The following is a 19,531-nucleotide window of genomic DNA, read 5'->3' as shown; positions in this document are numbered from 1 at the left end:
GCTTTGGTAACCCTTATCGTATGTCGTTATACTCGCAACAGAGTTAGACTTTGACTTATAGGGGCCAACCTGGTGTTTTCCTATTTAGGTCCCAATGCTCGCAACAGAGCGAGTACCTGAGGGACTACGTATCAGGGTGGTTTGGTGTTCTTGGCACCCCTTCCCATGTTTTGAGGCTCGCAACTGAGGCTCCACGGACCCCTTCTTTGCATATTGAAATTTTATAGGGGGCAATCAGTGGAGACTCTTAAATGAGCTCTCCGAGTTTAGTGATTGTTGTGTTTTGTTAGAGATAGATAGATAGATAGATAATAGATAGATAATAGATAGATAGATAGATAGATAGATAGATAGATAGGAGATAGATTATAGATGATAGATAGACAGATAGATAGATAGATAGATAGATAGATAGATAGATAGATAGATAGACAATAGATAGATAGATAGGAGATAGATAGATAGATAGTTAGATAGAAAAGTAGATAGTACAGACAAAAAACAGAAGGTGCAACAGCATCGACAGGTGCAAGGGCTTACCGTATATACTCCTCCCAGCGTACACACAGTAGGAGTATATACGGTAAGCCCTTTCACCTATCGGTTGCTGTTGCACCTTCTGTTTTTTGTCTATACTTAAGCCACAAGCAGCGTGCAACCTGCAGTATGAACAGAGTCATAGATATGCTGCCAAATTTCCCTTTTTTTTTTTTTCTGTTAAATGTGGGGGGGGGGGGGGTGGCTACCTCCCGTTGGCTTGCACTCCGCCCATGTCCCAAGGCTGCTATAAAAAGAGATCATTTGGCTCCTATCTGCCCAGTTGTAGGCTTATTCAGCCCAGGAGAGGCCATTGCTAGTGTGAATATGCTAGAGTAGGGACCGTGTCTCTGAGGACGCCTTTACGTTGGCGACATGGTACACTCTGTTTGATCAAATAGTTTGCTAAGATCCTCACTTTAAAAAAAATAATAATTAAATTTTAATATTTACAGAGTGGGTGTTTACCGTGTGTACGCTGGGAGGAGTATATACGGTAAGCCCTTGCACCTGTCGGTTGCTGTTGCACCTTCTGTAGATAGATAGATAGATGCTTGATAATGATCTCGTGAGGAGGTCGAAACGTCGCATCTTTTGTACTTCTCTGTATTTTTTGGAATAAATCACCTTTTACACGTATGCTGGTGTGCTGCGGAACATCTTTACATAGATAGATAGATAGATAGGAGATAGATAGATAGATAAATAGATAGGAGATAGATAGGAGATAGATAGATAGGAGATAGATAGATATATAGATAGGAGATAGATAGATAGATAAATAGATAGATAGGAGATAGATAGATAGATAGATAGATAGATAGGAGATAGATAGATAGATAGATATACAACGAATAGTCCGCAGCACTCCAAGTTGTGAAACAAAAAGTGGTATTTATTCCAAATATATCATAATATCAAAAATAGTGACATGCAGCAAATAGACGCGACGTTTCGGCAGCCTCTACGCTGCCATTCTCAAGCGTAGAGGCTGCCGAAACGTCGCGTCTATTTGCTGCATGTCACTATTTTTGATATTATGATATATTTGGAATAAATACCACTTTTTGTTTCACAACTTGGAGTGCTGCGGACTATTCGTTGTATATGGACATTCATACCCCTGGTTGGGGAATCTGCTGGCACCAAACTACGTTTTACAAGGTAGTGCTGCTTTTATATTCTTTTTCCTAGATAGATAGATAGATAGATAGATAGATAGATAGATAGATAGATAGATAGGAGATAGATAGATAGATAGATAGATAGATAGATAGATAGATAGGAGATAGATAGATAGATAGATAGATAGATAGATAGATAGATAGGAGATAGATAGATAGATAGATAGATAGATAGGAGATAGATAGATAGATAGATAGATAGGAGATAGATAGATAGATAGATAGATAGATAGATAGATAGATAGATAGATAGATAGGAGATAGATAGATAGGAGATAGATAGATAGGAGATAGATAGATAGGAGATAGATAGATAGGAGATAGATAGATAGAGAGATAGATAGATAGATAGATAGATAGATAGATAGATAGAGAGATAGATAGATAGATAGATAGATAGATAGAAGATAGATAGATAGATAGATAGAAGGATAGATAGATAGATAGATAGATAGATAGGAGATAGATAGATAGGAGATAGATAGATAGATAGATAGATAGATAGATAGATAGATAGGAGATAGATAGATAGATAGATAGATAGATAGATAGATAGATAGATAGATAGAAGGATAGAACATCTGGTATTTGCTGGAGAACTGATTGGTTGTGGTTTACAAGGTAACTTTCTTCTTAGAATGAGTTTGCAGACAATGACATTATTATATAGTATTAATGGGGTTGTCACCTTTGTTGTTTCCACAATTGAGTTACTTATTGGCTCCTCTCATTTTCCGCCTCTTCCCTTTATCTCACTTCCACATTAAACCATCACATCTCCTTGTCGTTCAGCTTTCCGGGGATAATAATTGTAAAGACTTCTAAGATACAACCTTCCCGTTCCGTCTATGATCTTCTATAAAATGTGGCTTCATCTCAGATTTAAACAATTTGTTGATAGAAAAAAAAAAAAAAAAAGAAAAGAAAGAGAGCGAGAGATTACGATAGCTACTTTGAGGCCATAAAGCATTTTATGTTAATCCATTTTTTAATGTTTCATTTCATTATGTTACTTTGCACTTTTCGGAAGAAAGTTTTTACGCCGCAGATCAATTTTACAGACCTATTTATCCAAATTATAATGGTAAAATGTTATTCTGTTGTGAGGGAATGACATCTGCTTGGAAAATTTGTATTCATTGCGCTTTTATAACCAGATAATAACGGGAAGATTCAGAATCTTTTCTTGACAATAATGTCGAGCGCTCCGCTCTCTGCTGCCGACTGCAATAGGACAGATCAATAATCACAATGTGGTCTGTTTGGAAGATTAATATTTCTGTAGAGATGCCTGGTTGTAGGAGGGCGCAGGTTGTAACCCTACCTGGGATTACAGGCTGGATGACAAGTCAGTCATGGCTGGAAGGCCGGGGATCACCGCTCAGTGACATATGCAGAAGCTCAACCATCTCTACCGGGCTGGATACATCAGCCGAGCAGTGTTAAAGGGATACTCTACTTAAAATAAGGCTAGAAAATATTAGCCATTACATGATAAGATTGTATCAACCAATTGGCTTCTTCACTTCCGGCTGTGATGTCATGTAAAGGCCCTAATACATGGAGGGAATGGGACAGATATTGCCCCATGTGATAAAGACAATGATAAGCCAAGCAGGGGTCCCCAACTGGGTGTAGAGATGGGTCCCATAGCTGCTGCATATGAAAGGAGACCATCATGCATCAAGACTTTCAACAGTTGTGAAATGAACCATGAGAGGCCAATACATCCTTTATTATACTCCAGAGCTGCACTCACTATTCTGCCGGTGGGGTCACTGTGTACATACATTACATTACTTATCCTGAGTTACATCCTGCATTATACCCCAGAGCTGCAATCACTATTCTGCTGGTAGGGTCACTGTGTACATACATTAAAATTACAGATCCTGTACTGATCCTGAGTTACATCCTATATTATACTCCAGAGCTGCACTCACTATTCTGCTGGTGAGTTCACTGTATACATACATTATGATCCTGTACTGATCCCTAGTTACATCCTGTATTATACTCCAAAGCTGCACTCACTATTCTGCTGGTGGGGTCACTGTGTACATACATTACATTACTGATCCTGTACTGATCCTGAGTTTAATCCTGTATTATTCTCCAGAGCTGCACTCACTATTCTGCTGGTGGGGTCACTGTGTACATACATTACATGACTTATCTTGTACTGATCCTGAGTTACATCCTGTATTATACTCCAGAGCTGCACTCACTATTCTGCTGGTGGGGTCACTGTATACATACATTAAATTACTGATCCTGAGTTTCATCCTGTATTATATCCCAGAGCTGCACTCACTATTCTGCTGGTGGGGTCACCATGTACATACATTACTGATCCTATACCGATCCTGAGTTACATCCTGTATTACAGAACACAGCTGCATTGACCATTGTGCATCCTTCGGAGCTGAAATCTCCAAACCTTCCTTATTTTGTCAGTGCTTCAGTGTGTGTAGAGAGCGTGCTGTGCTGATTTCCATCGCGCAGAGGCGTCCCCCTCTTTACTGCACAGTAATCTGATATAGGAAAAAAAAACTCTCTGCACCTGCAAGTTGTTAGAGCGATGTCTGTCGACAAGCGTTAACTGATTGGGGCTCCTTACTAGCGAGCTGTATGTATTCCCTGACTCCATGCTGCAGGTGTATGATTGCATGCATGGGATGATTACAGACTCTATATACATAGATCACGTATGGCTTTGTGTAGGAGCGTTCTTGCATTTGGCGGCCTTTGTGTCAGACAGATAGATTTTTTTGCTCATCTCCTCGGCAGCAGCAGTGTCGTTAGATAGGCGTACCTGCCGCTTCAAGTCAGACAATAGAATATCTGTCACCCTCATTGTGGTCTGTCAGGAACACATCCACCGCCGGGATGAGGGAGAGGGTCGAACGCGCCTGATCTATGTACGCTACTTTATCATTTTAATCCTCGCATACTTCAATGTATATAAGAGGCCGCGAGCTTTCAAAGATAGACGGCGAGAGCGATGTCACCGGGATTATAGCGTCGTGAATAACACGCCGGGGGCCGTCATACGGGGCTAAACATAAGCTGTCACCGTAACAATACCTTACAGAGATGACCCGGCAGAGAGGTCCAGACATCTAATGTAGCATGCGGCCCTGTACGATAGCAGACGATGCGTGCGCCGTCCGCAATGTGGATATGATATTACTCAGTCTGCAGAAGGTCTATCAATGCGGATGAGAAGATATACAACTACTTTGTTGTTGTCTCCGGGGAATCAGAAAAAAAAAATTGCAACTCCAACCGTTTGGTGTATACAGCTCCGGTGCAGAATTATGGTATTGATGCTTATTGACAACAGCTTTGAGTCTTAGGGCCATATTAGATGGCCTTAGGCTGGATTTACACTACATTTTTGCAAATCTTTTATTTTTTATCTATTATTGAAAAAAAAAAATGGATGCATTTGTGTGCATCCGTTTTGATCTGTTTCTCCAATAACTTCCATTATAAAAACAAACGGATCAAAACGCATTCGTTTTTTTTTTTTTACGTACACAAAAACGTAGCTGACCTTTGTGTACCTTAAAAAAAAAAGGTGTGTTTATATCCACTTTTTGTGTAATAGAAGTCAATGGAATAATGGACTGCAAAAACATAGGGGGAGATTTATTAAACTGGTGTAAAGTGAAACTGGCTCAGTTGCCCCTAGCAACCAATCAGATTCCACCTTTCATTTTCCAGAGAGTCTGTGAGGAATGAAAGGTGGAATCTGATTGGTTGCCGGGGGCGACTGAGCCAGTTTCACTTTACACCATGTTGGATAAATCTCCCCCATGGTGTGTTTAGTAAATGAGCTCCGATCTGCTAGATCAATACAGTAAACAGATCACTGATCTCAGGGAGACCAACCAAAGAAGACACTGTCGGCAGCTGGTTAAATCGCTCAGTACAGGGAAATCCTAGGTGCATTGCCCCCTGGGAAACATCAATATGCAAAAAAGGTTGGTTATGAGTCTCAAAACATGGAACTAGCCAGATATGCCTCCAGGGAAGGAGCTAGCCAAGGGATGACTCCTCTATGGAGACCACCAAATCTCCATAGTAGGTGGCCCCTTCGATCAATATCCAATGAGTTGGATATGTCCTGTCTTTTTAGTCTGACACAGTGCTCCCTGCTGCCACCTCTGTCCATGTCAGGAACTGCCCAGAGCAGGAGAGTTTTTCTATGGGGATTTGCTGCTGCTCTGGACAGTTCCTGACATGGACAGAGGTGGCAGCAGAGAGCACTGTGTCAGACTGGGAAGAATACACCACTTCCTGCAGCAGAATAAGTACTGGAAGACTTGAATAAAGTACAAATACCCCCCCCCCCCCCCCCCAGGAGTACCTCTTAAATACTACACTAGCGTCTAGTAATAGGGCCCCACTACCATCGTATAGCAAGTGATATGTGTTAGCACCAATGTCTTTTACTGTGTGGCATACCTAGATCGTTTTATTACAGTGAGAATCTACAGGTTTTGATATGTATAAAGGAGAATATGAAGGAGCCTTGGATCTGTATTGTACGTGAGGTAATACGCCAGATGTATACGTCTGGCAAAAGACCCAAACGCAATGTGTACAGAGCCCTCAGTACCTGGATCTTGTAAAAGTCTCTCTAGAACCTTCTCCGGCTGCCCGGGCAGACCATGGATAATGTAACCCATTCCTGTGCTGTCTGGGCACTTTGGGTGGCATTACCTTTGCAATGTTTACTCACGTAGCGTGACGCATCCACCTCAGGCAGTAAGTTCTTGGCAGATGTATTAAAGGCGTTGGAACCCGTATGACTATTAGTGCATGTAGGAGTATTGTTGCTCTTTGAAGTTCACATAACATATTCACATATTTATCAGTTACTTCTCCGGGCAACGTATGGAAATTCGCTCGGATCCAGATGGAAGAAAACTATCTCATACTAGTCAAACCAGAATCTCTTCCAAAAATAAACTGCCCATCAATGGCGTCCTATGGAGAGAGGGGGCCCCATAGCAAAAGGCTCAATGGGTCTGATGTAGCCATGTAGCCCCCCAGGACAGAACGGTCTGGTTTTTGCTTCCCTTTGCTTCCCATGACCCATTGGTCGGTTCCCCCATCCATTATGTGGATAGCTGAAGATAAGTGTAAAGGTCTTATTACACAAAGCGATTATCGGCCATATTTAGCCAATTATCGGCCATTACAGACGATAGTCGCTTCATGTAATAAAAGGGAACATGTTCAATTGTCTTTCAGTGTCACTCAACATGTTGAAAGTCCAACGATCCAATTAGCAACGATCTGCTGCCATCCTTCTGTGTAACAAGTAGCAGACCACCACTAACTTCTATGGGCTGCCCGGACTATTTAACAATGCCCCCACCCCCACCTCTGCAGCTCCCCGCAGCCCCCTCTGCTATTACCCGCTCGCGTTCGCACATTTAATAGCAAGGGGTAGGAGAATGCTGACCTCACAGGTTGGCGCTCGCTTGCTCCTGCTCATCTCCCTATGTTTTTTTCAATAAGAGACGAACTGGGGCTGGGCCACTTCTCTCTGCACCGACATGATCTACCTCTGTGGTAAGTACGCTAGTGTTACGCAAGCACTACAATGCTCGAGTGCTCAACTGCAGTAGTAAACCTGATTAAAATATTGGGAGACTCAAGTATTTAACCGGGTGCACCCTGCTCGGTAGAGAGGAGGGTACCTGGTTGACCTAAAATCTTCCAGTTAACCCCCTGGGGACCAGGCTTTGTGGGGGGGTTTTATCTACCGCTCCAGTCTTCTATCTATCTTCAATCAGAGGATGAGGAGGGAAACCGTTGCTTGGTTGAGTGGAGTCAGCGATATTGAAGATGGAAGACTAGCGGTTGCAAGCTTCTTGTATACCGAGCACCCTGATACCCTCAAGCAGTAATGTACTTACTTTGCTGCCCACCTGACAGTGGTTTTAAGGTTCTTGCCCCAGTACAAGGACAATTGCTGGATGGCTAGAGTAATTCAGCATTAGTGACCTTGCATACTCTTTTCCCAGAGAGCAAGGACTAGCTCGTAAGGCACTCATAAGGAGAAACAGTTCTACAGGGAAGAAGCTGCTCTCCATTAGGACTAATAGACATGGTTCTTTTTCCCGGTTATGATGGCCATGTGCCCTGAAAGGTTTTATGGAATGTCTGCGTCTGTCCTCATCAATGGCTAGGAACATGGCCATTGGTAATAAATAGAAATGAGTGCAACTTGATATTGCTTGAATCTGATTACAGGTGGCTGAAGAAGTTGGATGCAGCCCTAGGGAGCCCGGAAAAACACAGATACAGCCTATGGACCATGAGTCCCTAGGGCTCCATCCAACTTCTTCAGCCACCAGTAATCAAATGATAAACGATCAGAATCAAGCATGCTGAGGTTGCACTCATCTCTAGTAATGAACACATACATATAACATGTTCTTGGTGTATGTAGCCTGGACCATCAGATACCTGTAGGCTTCTTCACTAAAACCATGAGGTTTGAGTCGATTGAAAGCCAGGGATGCAGAGGTGTCCATGTACAATGACCTTGGGGTGCCTGAAGTCCCTGGGGTGGGGTGATAGCACCTTGCACACATTTAACTTTTACTCTATTGACCCCTCTAACCTTTACGTCTTTGCCCGACCTTGTAGCTAGCTGCTTATGAGGAATATTTCTAGATCCAGCCTGATGCTCGGCTGTCACTGTGCACACCCTTCCTTATTAAAGTTATTTTATCACTGTGTGTCCACTTCTTCATGTCTTCATGATCTTTCATGTTGCACCCCCTTTAGGTCTAACCGAGGATTGTGAAGCCATCGATTCCTTACTCGAATCCCATCTCTCCATAATGGAGAGACCAATCAGATGTTGTTCTCTTTGTTGAACACTGAGATGTCAACCCAAGTGGAATCCAGATGCCAGGTGGACTCTCCTTATCTTCGTTGAATCCTGGATTGGTGCTGAAGCCTTTAGGACTGGAAGGATAGGTTTGTGAGGCCCATCTCTTTTCGGAGAGGGCTTTGTCTAGACTACATCTTTGTATACTTACGAGACAGATCTTGGATCTTGGCCTTTAAATCAAAAAGGATATAAAAAGAGTCGTCCTCTCCTCAGCCGCACACGTTACTCTTCCACCAGATTATATTCATATATTATATTTATACAGTCTATGGATGTCTCTATGTATTCGTACAGTATCTCAACGTGAATGCATCCCTATCTGGTCACGGGTTAACATCGGTCACATGTTAACGCTCCGCTGGTTCGGAAGCGACAGCATCTTTATTAATCATGCATTTGCTGATACAGATATTATAGCGGTGTTGTCCTGTGAGTCCTGTATCTGATAGTTATGACATGATAGCCAGATGCGACTAGGCTGCTGAAGGATTTAGAATGACTATGGGGATAACGGCGTAAAATCTCATGACAGGTCACAGTTCAGTGTGTATAAAGCTGCTGGCCTCCTGGCACTTCCCAGCAATGACACATCTGCCATATGCCACAGGCTAGGACCGGATCAATCACCTCCATGCTCACTTCTCTATTCCATTCTAACCCCGAAGACTCTTTGTGATCAGACCCAGGAGTATACAGATTTTTAACAGTAAAGTCAATCTATGTACAGTTATACTATATAAGTAGCTGTCCCATAAAATACATTTGATTTTTGGCAGTCCTGATGGAACAAGATCCGATCCAATCTGGATATGGTTGGTTGGGAACATCTACCTATCTATCTTGTTTATAAAGTGGAATTGATTATAAGAAGTGTCCCTTGTAGCTATATCTTATATTATTTTTTTCTCAGAAAGAAGGGCTAGGACCTATTTTCGGGGTATGAGTTATGCCTCTACACTATGGTAGTATAAGTTCCTCTGTAGTTAGGCCTCTATGCTGTATACAACCCCAATAATAATAATAATAATAATAATAATAATAATAATAATAATAATAATAATAATATTATTATTATTATTATTATTATTATTATTATATTCAGTATTTTATCTTCTCTTTAGCAAGAACCCCCCCCCCCATACTGTATATCTCCCCCCCCCCCTCTGTAGTTCTTCCCCCTTACTGTATATCCTCCCCCCTGTAGTTAGGTCTCCATACTGTATACCTTCCTTCCTCCTCCCTCCGTAGTTCCTTCCTTGTTCTCTATACACCTCCTTTCTGCAGTAACTCCCCCCCCCCATGCTGTATACCTCCCTCTCCCTCTGTTGGTCTTCCCCCATACTGTAACACCCCCCCCCCCCCCCCCCCATAGTTAGCTCTCCACACTGTATACCTTCCTTCCTTCCCCCTCTGTAGTTCTTTCCCTGTTCTGTATACACCCCTCCTCTGCGGTAAGCCCCTACATAATGTATCCCCCCCCCCCATTTATAGATTTTCCCCTGTTCTGTTTCTGCCCCCCCTTCACTAAGCCCCTCCCCCCTCTACAGTTCACCCTCTATAGATCTTGCCAATTCTGAATATTGCGTCACGTTAAAGGACCTTCCCTAATCTCGTCTTCCTCTCTGCTATCCCTTCTCCATCCACTCTATAACCTCCTTGGTGCCATGTACTTTCTACCTGGACCGATACAACAGCGTGTGACTGGCTCACCCAATCACTTACAGGCACTGTGCGACTATGTACAATGACTAGAACATCGGAAAAATAAAGCACTTGCTGCCTCTTGTGTCACATCCAGTCATCCTAGTCTGTAAGCTCTCGTGAGCAGGTCCCTGTTTATATTGTTTTTATTTTAATTAATTTATTTATTTATTATATAATGTATTATAAATATTACCTGTATTGTACATATATATATATTTAAAAGTGCTGCGGAATCTGCTAATTATTATTATTATTATTAATTATTGGCTCTATTGCACAGGCTGAGAAGCACAAAGATCAAGTGTCTATCTTAAAGATTGGTGATTGTTTATAGAACCTTTTACAAGCTTAAATTACCATTCGGGGACAGCTGCAGAGAAATGTTCCGGATCATTCATGCTGCCTTTGCTGCTATCAGCCATTGTATCTAGATCCCCTATTAGGTAATGTAGATACAATGACATGTCACTTCCTTGAGCGGAGAGCTGTGGCAGCCGAGGAGCGTCTCCATAGACGGGCTATGACACACTGAGGCAGGCGGAATTCGGCGGCGGAGAGTTCCTTCACGGAATTCCGCCTATTTTACTCAGTATGAACATTCCTTTACATGGGGAGATGAGCAGCTGACAATTTTTGACATGTCAGACGTCAGCAGTCAGCATCAGTATAAGGTGTACGGGGCTCTCCTGAGTCAGTGGAGATACGACTTGCCCCTCCTTATAGGTCACATAGGAACGTTCGGTAATGCTGAATGTTCGTGTGTATAGGAGGGATGTTAGAGATATCTGTCAGCCAAACAATTGTCTGTCAGTTATTGAAGGTGTATGCCCATCTTTAGTGATCAGTCAATGAACTAGAATTTGCTTGCTGGTTAGCTGATCGTTGGCTGTACTACACAGATCGATATCAGCCCGTATAATAGGTCCCGTACTTTTATGCCTATTCAACTACCGGATTTTCTGGCGTACAAGACGATTTTTTTACCCTGAAAAATCTTCTTAGAAGTCGGGGGTCGTCTTATATACAGGGTATGGTCGCCCCATATGGTGGGGGGGCTCAAATATGGCCCCAACCCCACCGTATGGGGCGACCATTATAAAAAAACATTTAACTACCTGGGGCCTGTTCCCGGCATCGTTGCGCCTCCCGTACCGGTCCCGACGGAGGCAGTGTGACGTACACTAATGGAGACGGAGATCGCTGAACCTCTCCCGGGCAGCCGAGCATCTCATCAAAGAGGTTTGGAGATGTTCGGCTGCCGGGAGAGCTTTGGCGCCGGAAGTTCCCGAAGCCTCTCTCATTCTCCCGAAGCTCTCCCGGCAGCCGAGTGTCTCCGAGCCTCTCCGATGTGACGCTCAGCTGCCCGGGAGAGGTTCGTCGATCTCCGTCTCCGGCGCAGGTAGTGTACTTCACACTGCCTGATGCCGGGAACGAGCTCCTGGTGAGTGAAGTTTTTTTTTTACATTTAGCTGCAGTTGCAGTCAGGTAGGGGTTAACATTTTCCGGGGTATAAGGTGAACCCCGAACAATTTTTTTTTAAGTCAGGGGTCGTCTTATATGCCCAGTCGCCTTATACGCCGGAAAATACGGTAGATGTGTTGTGACAGTTCAATCAGTAAATGTATAGAAGCCTGAACATCTGATCACTTTATCAACTACCCTTAAAGAGTTAATAACCACCACCTCAGTGCCGCTAGCAATGCCGCCCTAGTTCCCCACCCCCACCATCCAAAGCCCAGAGATCACTTTGTAGAGTCGCCCTCTCTCTGCATCTGTCTTTGACTCACAATAGACCCATGTGGAAGGACTTCTAATGAAACGCAAGGAATCAACGACTGACAACGTTTCAGATACTAGAAAAAGTACAGTCCCAGCTGGAGAAAAAAAAACTGATTTGCATATTTACTTTAAAAGTGATACAGACATAGACAAACCCTTTAAATATTGCCAACACTGCATTTCCCAAGGCATCCATTATGTAAGAGTCTTTTCCCGCACATGTCAGACTAAACACAATGTCAATGCTTTTCGTTAAGATGAGATGAAGTTTCTGACAAAAAGTCATTTTTTTTCATTTGCACAAAAACATAACACAGTGAAGGAAATTACTAACCTGTTGAACGGAATTACCGGGGTTGTCAGCCCCCAAGTCTTGACAAATAGGAGCTCGAAAACTTGAAGCCGGGGTGTTTTGATGTTTAATAAGACATTTCTGCTATTGATGTGATTCAAGTTGAGCGATTGTTTAGGCTATAATTAAGATTTAATTGTAACTCTTTGCTTATACAATTTACCCAGGCTTCCTCTGGATAACATATAATTTACTAAACAGATGATTTAAATACGTTGCACTTTCAAAAAGTAGACAAAACTTTGCCGGATCCACAGCCTGGCTCTTCAGCGGCTCCACGTTACAAGGAAGACGACCATAGACATTGTTAAGAAGTTGTCTATAATGACCTATTGTTTCTGCCAAGGGCTGCCAGAAATTAGAGGAGGTACGGACCTTCTCGACGACTGTCACATGACAGACATCTGTCGAAAGAGCTGTTCCTGGGTTTGCTCCGGGCCATGACGAACTTCATTCATTCACATCTGTGCGTATTTCTTTGTTCCTTCTAAAGCAACTTCCAGACAGTACGACCAACACGTTTTTGCAAATGTTTCGATTTTCCATCAACTTGACTAATCTGTTATCTGTCCACCATAGGGTTCACCCCCCCCCCCCCCCCTCTTGTCTTAGAAGGGATTTTTCCGATACGTTCAGAAGGAGAAAGTGGAGTGCAGTGTGTGTGTGTGTGGGGGGGGGGGGGGGGGGGGGTCATAACAGGTAGTGTCTTATCTACTTTCCGGAAAACCCCTTTAAGGGTAATCGATCACGCCATAAATAAGACTTGCTCTGATGGGGTCTTAAAAGTCAAATCTGCACCAATAATCTTCCAAGATTTGTTCAGAATCTTTTGCAAAGTTTGGAACGAGTTTGTAAAGTTGGTGGCCGCACATCTAAAAAACTAAAGCGGGCTGTCCCTCACTCCCTGACTGACTGAGACAGAACAACGCCACGGACAGTAAATGGCTACGCAGGTTGTCACTGTTGAGACAAAACTAACACCCTGCTCAGCCAATCACTGGCCGCAGCGTTGTCCATTATATGGAATCTACTTGATATCAGCAGGTTAGAGTGACATCTAATGCGTATGGGGTTTTCCAATGAGAAAATCTATTTTCAATTGGCTAGCAGTTATATTACCATCTTTCTAAAGGTATTTTTTTTTCTTTGCTTCTGATTCTGATACAAACTGTCTGATCTGTTGTCTTAAGTAGTCTGATTTCCTGTCTAGTATACATCCTGTAAAGGACTTCCTGTTTGTGTTATACACTCTACCTGGGACTTCAGCCAACTCTATTTGTCTCCCATGACCTAATACCTACAAAGACCACCTTTAGAGCTGAGAGTTAAGGCTCTATTGCCGAATAAGGGCGATAAGGTAGATCATCCCTGCAAGTAATAATGACAACAATCGTTGGCTGATTGTGTCTTTTTGTCCTGACCTAAAATCATCAGCTGCTGCGCATGCACCTCTACATGTAATAGTGATGTGCAGCCAATGACTGTGTGAAAAAAAAAAAAACTTTATACTGACCTGCCCATGCTCCCTGATGTCCTGCTAGCTTCGGCCCACTCTCCGCAGGGTCTGAAGTGACAGGCCACTCAGCCAATCACTTGTTGCGGCAGTGTCCCAGTGATTGGCTGAGCGGCCTGTCACTATAGACACTGAAAAGAGTGGGCTGAAGCTAGGAGGACATCAAGGAGCAAAGAGAGTAGGCTTGATCAAACAACGGAAAGAGCTAGGTTGGATTGAACTCGAACCTAGCCGGACCTTCCACATTTAATTGTTGATGCCTTCCCAGTCCGTGGGGAAGGAGGAGACAGCCCGGGGACTGCCTGAAATTCTGGGATACAGCCTATTACCTAGGCTGAATCCCGGAATTCCAGGTGGTCCCTGGGATTTCTCCTCCTTCCTCACGGACCGGGAAGGCATCAGCAATTAGATGCCGAAGGTCCGGCTAGGTTTGAGTTCGATCCAACCTGTTTTTTTCCGCTGTTCAATCAAGCCTAGTAGAGAGGTATGACATTTATTATTTTACACTTATTGGGTAAGGGCTGCACAGACATCGCTAACAATGCTGCACAATTATCGAGCCGTATATGGGCTTAGTAAGTGAGCACCAATGTAGCAGATCAGTGCTTGTTTACGTCAAGTCATCGGGGGGTTGTGTAATACGGCCCTTACAGTTATATATATATTCTTGGTAACACTTTCTTGTCCTAATAGCTTCCCACAAAGTAGGTGTCATGTGTCTAGGAACAGTGAACCCAGCCCACTGTCCCTGCCTACTAGGGCGATATGCCCTAAATGGGTGATATTCCCCCAACTGGGCGACATTCTATACTAGATGCAGGGCCCGTAAGGGGTACAGAAAGGTTGACAAAGCCAACCAAACACAGATAAATCACAAGTTGTCAACTAAGGGTCATAGTACACGAAGCTATTCTTTGCGATTAACAATTAACAATCACAAACAAGAGCTACTTGAAATCGTTCAACATATTACACAGAACGATAGTCATTAGTTACGATTATTACTACAATCGTTTACTCCATCTGATCCCAGCAAAAGAAGGAACAATGTGGAATTACACCGAACGATGAGCATATGACTAACGATGATTTCGGTGTCATCACAAGATCAACGATAAACGACACATGAACAATTTCTCGTTGGTCGTTTAATCGTTGCCTGCACTTACGCAAAACGAAAATTGGTTAAATTCGAATGATAGAACAATTTTTTGCATGATAATTGTCCTGTGTAATAGGACCCTAAGAATAGTCAGAAAGACAGTACTAGTAGACGGAGCCGAGGCTAGGCACAGGAGGTAGTGCAAGACAAAATCAAGGTCAGGGACGTAGACAGAGAACAAGCCAAAGGTCAGAAACTTTATAAGCCATGCAGGAAAACACTGATGATGAATAGCAGAAGACAAAGGACGCTGTGATTAACCGCCCATTTACAGCTCCCTGACAGTAGGTCACCCACAATATAGCGGGAAGGAGACAGAGTTGGCTGAATTCCCATGTGTGTTATATGTAGATTTTACCTCTTCTACACTTAAAGCCAGTATCGCACTGGGGTATCTGGGGCCCACCAGAAGAAATGATCCTTTGGGCCCACCAATGAAGAACCAGTGAGAAACCTCATGTCAGTCTGTGTTAGTGCAGGTCAGGTTCCTCTGGTGGGCCAGTCCGACATTGCTTAAAGCGAATATAGCATCAGTACAGCCTGATCGCAGCCATCACGCCAATTCCAATGGTGCCCCTCATTATGAAAATAGCCACCCCGTTCCCTAGATATCTACATTTTTGTAAATATGCTAATTCGCTAGTTTGTTGCACTGGAGACAGGCTCAGCACCCCCAGTGTTCCGATTTCCCCTCACATTAATGACAGACCTCATTATTATTTATGTAGTTAAAACTATCAGTGTGAGAAGATATTGGTGCACTGGGGGTGCTGGGCCCGCCTCCAGTGCACTAGCATATTCACAAAAAGGTAGATATTTGAGTGTCGATTTTAATAACAAGGGACACCATTGGAATCTGCTTGGTGGCGCCAATTAGGTAGTGGTGGAAACTGGATTTCATGTACTGATGGTACATTCAGTTTTAGAGTGAATGTACCATCAGGTACATCACTTTAGGTGTTGCACATGAATAGAACGTTGCCGGGGAAGCCGGTGCCGTGCTCCTTTTTTGGAACCACAGCCTGGTTCCCATGCATGGTGCCATTCTATTACGGAGCACAGGCCCGGACTGAAGCACTGGAGGCGAGTCGGCCCTCCCCCAGTGGGAGGAATCAATGGAGCCGTGTCATAGAGGGGCAAGGGCCAATGGGGGCCTCCAGTGTTTCAGCATGGGCCAGTGCTCGGTAATTGAACAACGCCATGCACGGAAATCGGGCCGCAGTTCAAAAAAAGGAACACGGCTTCCCCACGCTGGTGCCGTTCTATTCATGTGCAACACTTAAAGCGAATGTACCTGATGGTACATTCGCTTCAGGTAGTGAAACCTGTGGAGAAACTCTCCAACATGGCTTAGCAGGTGAATTTCATCTAAAAAAATTCATAGAAAATTTTACAAAATACGGAATACACTTGTGAAATTTCACCAATTTGCTTGCTACTGTATTCCAATCTGCAATCAAAATCCGCTCCATTACCATTCTGTTTGATTTTACCCCTACAGTTCACAGCAACAAGAACAGCTGAAATAAGCTTTGGAGGTAAAAAAAAAAAAAACACTACAATGAAGCCGATATATATCCAGGCACAGGGCCCCAGCCAGGCACCTGCCAAGCTGTCACATTACTAAGCACACATTGTCTGAGTCTGTAACAAACGTATCTACACTATGTACAGATTCTGCCCTCGGGGTGTTTGGGGGGTAACTGATGGTGTTTACTACAGATAAACAGAACACAAACTGCAGACATTGCACATATAAGCTACAACATGACTTTTTAATTGGGCTGCTTTAGGATTTGCAGCTATGTGTACAACACAAAATACAATTCAGTTTTCGGTCCCGGGGGACGAGGTCCGGCATTGTTAATTTTCTGGTAGGCGTTGTTCAAGATTTACAGAAACTTCGCCAGCAGTTTCCAGCTGATCTTTAAATAACGTCAAGAATAATCAAAACATTATTGGAGTGCAATGGGTCACTTTTAATAGAGGATCGACTTTTCCAGCGCAGGGAAAAGAAAACACCAGGATTTAGAGGAAGGACAGTTTTGCGAGGTCTCGGTAAAGACCAGACATTCATTACGGCAAGAAAAGGGAAAGCGAATGTGAACTCAAATATCTTCAACTTCTTAAGACAAAGAGAGTAAGTATTGGCGATTTCCCTTTAAGAGGAGTACTGGTTACTATACAGAGACTGAATTTAAAGGACCCGAAACTGTAATGGAAGAAGAAGGTGTAAGAAAGTTATTTCTCAGCCGTCTTATCTCCAGGCTGCGGCATTGATCCAGGTTCTTCCTGCCAAGAAATGTAGACAAGATTTTTGTGGACTGCAAATCACTTGCAACTACTGTGTCATGGTGGATGGCGGGGAAAAATTCTACAAAGTAAGAATTGGACTGATGCTATATTAAAGGAGAAGTCCAGCAAAATGTTTTTATTAAAGTATTGTGTTGCCCCCCAAAAGTTATACAAATTACTAATAGACACTTATTACGGGAATTGCAAATAAAGTGCTTTTTCCCCTGCACTTACTACTGCATCAAGGCTTCACTTCCTGGATAACATGGTGATGTCACTTCCTGGATAACATGGTGATGTCACTTCCTGGATAACATGGTGATGTCACTTCCTAGATAACATAGTGATGTCACTTCCTGGATAAAATGGTGATGTCAATTCCTGGATAACATGGTGATGTCACTTCCTGGATAACATGGTGATGTCAATTCCTGGATAACATGGTGATGTCACTTCCTGGATAACATGGTGATGTCACTTTTTGGATAACATGGTGGTGTCACTTCCTGGATAACATGGTGATGTCACGACCCGACTCCCAGAGCTGTGTAGGCTGTGGCTGGTGGAGAGGATGATGGCAGAGGGACACTGAGGGACACAGGGCACTGGAGGGACACTGAGCATCCCTCTGCCATCATCCTCTCCAGCAGCCACAGCCCGCACAGCTCTGGGAGTCGGGTTGTGACATCACCATGTTATCCAGGAAGTGACATCACCATGTTATCCAGGAAGTAACATCACCACGTTATCCAGGAAGTGACATCACCATGTTATCCAGAAAGTGACATCACCATGTTATCCTGGAAGTGACATCACCATTTTATCCAGGAAGTGACATCACCATGTTATCCAGGAAGGGACATTACCATGTTATCCAGGAAGTGACATTACCATTTTATCCAGAAAGTGACATCACCATGTTATCCAGGAAGTGACATCACCATGTTATCCAGGAAGTGACATTACCATTTTATCCAGAAAGTGACATCACCATGTTATCCAGGAAGTGAAGCCTTGATGCAGTAGTAAGTGCAGGGAAAAAAGCACTTTATAAGCATTTCCCGTAATAAGTGTATATTGGTGATTTGTACAACTTTTGGGGGGCAATACAATACTTTAATAAAAAATTTCGCCAGACTTCTCCTTTAATTCTAGTTTTAAATAAAATGTAGATGTCTATATCATTATCATATATAGACTTACTCATCTCAGCGTAGATGTATTCTCAACCATGAGTACTGTTTTTCTCTTTTAGTCTTTAAAGTCACTGCAACCAAGTCAAAGTTGTCAGGACCCTCTCCAGCAGAATACAGTACATTTTGGACATGGTCCCTCTGTAGTCCGCCCTGTCACAAAACTCTAAGCTCCCTTCCAAGTGATCAAGCTCAAAGCTTACCTCCCAGCTTACTCTTAAGTTCCAGTTCATCTGCTAAAGTATTCTTAAAGGGGATCTACTGACAGACCTAATCCCAAGCTATTACACCTTAGGAGCAATGACTTGTACTCAAAACTGTCACTGTATTCTGTATTGCACCTTCCAAGAACTTTTCAAATAAAGTTTATTGTTCTGCATTAACGCTTAAACTCTCTGTTTAAAATGTTGAAGTTCCATTGACCAGTGACCTAAAAGTGGCCCCAAACCATAGATAAATGACGTTAGAATCCACTGATTTTAGGAGTGATCCAACTCTATCTTGACAGCAAATGTCAAGAGGGTTATGTTACGGTTACATTGAGTTTCAACGTGCCTGATTCCCTTGTTTTCGAGGGAAATAAAACAACAGGTGACTCCCTTTCCCCATTCAGAACATATGCACGCTTGGCCAATTCAAGTGTAAGTGTTAATGGTTTTGTTTGTATGGCTTTGTGTATTCAGCTATCTAAAGTGTTTTGCCACCTTAAAGGGGTGTTGTCACCATGGACATTTATCACCTATTGTCTATAGGAGAGGAAGACAGCCAAATATAGCCTTCATTCAATAATACACCAGTATTAAACACAACTCTGTTTAGCAGGATCTAGGGCCACCTCTTTGACTGCATCAGCATTCGCTGTGGGGTTAGATGGACTTGGCTTGGTTGGG

This window comes from Dendropsophus ebraccatus, chromosome 8 (assembly GCF_027789765.1).
Source record: "Dendropsophus ebraccatus isolate aDenEbr1 chromosome 8, aDenEbr1.pat, whole genome shotgun sequence".
Taxonomy (NCBI): domain Eukaryota; kingdom Metazoa; phylum Chordata; class Amphibia; order Anura; family Hylidae; genus Dendropsophus; species Dendropsophus ebraccatus.
The sequence above is the reverse complement of the archived record's forward strand: the minus strand, read 5'-3'. Positions refer to the sequence as shown.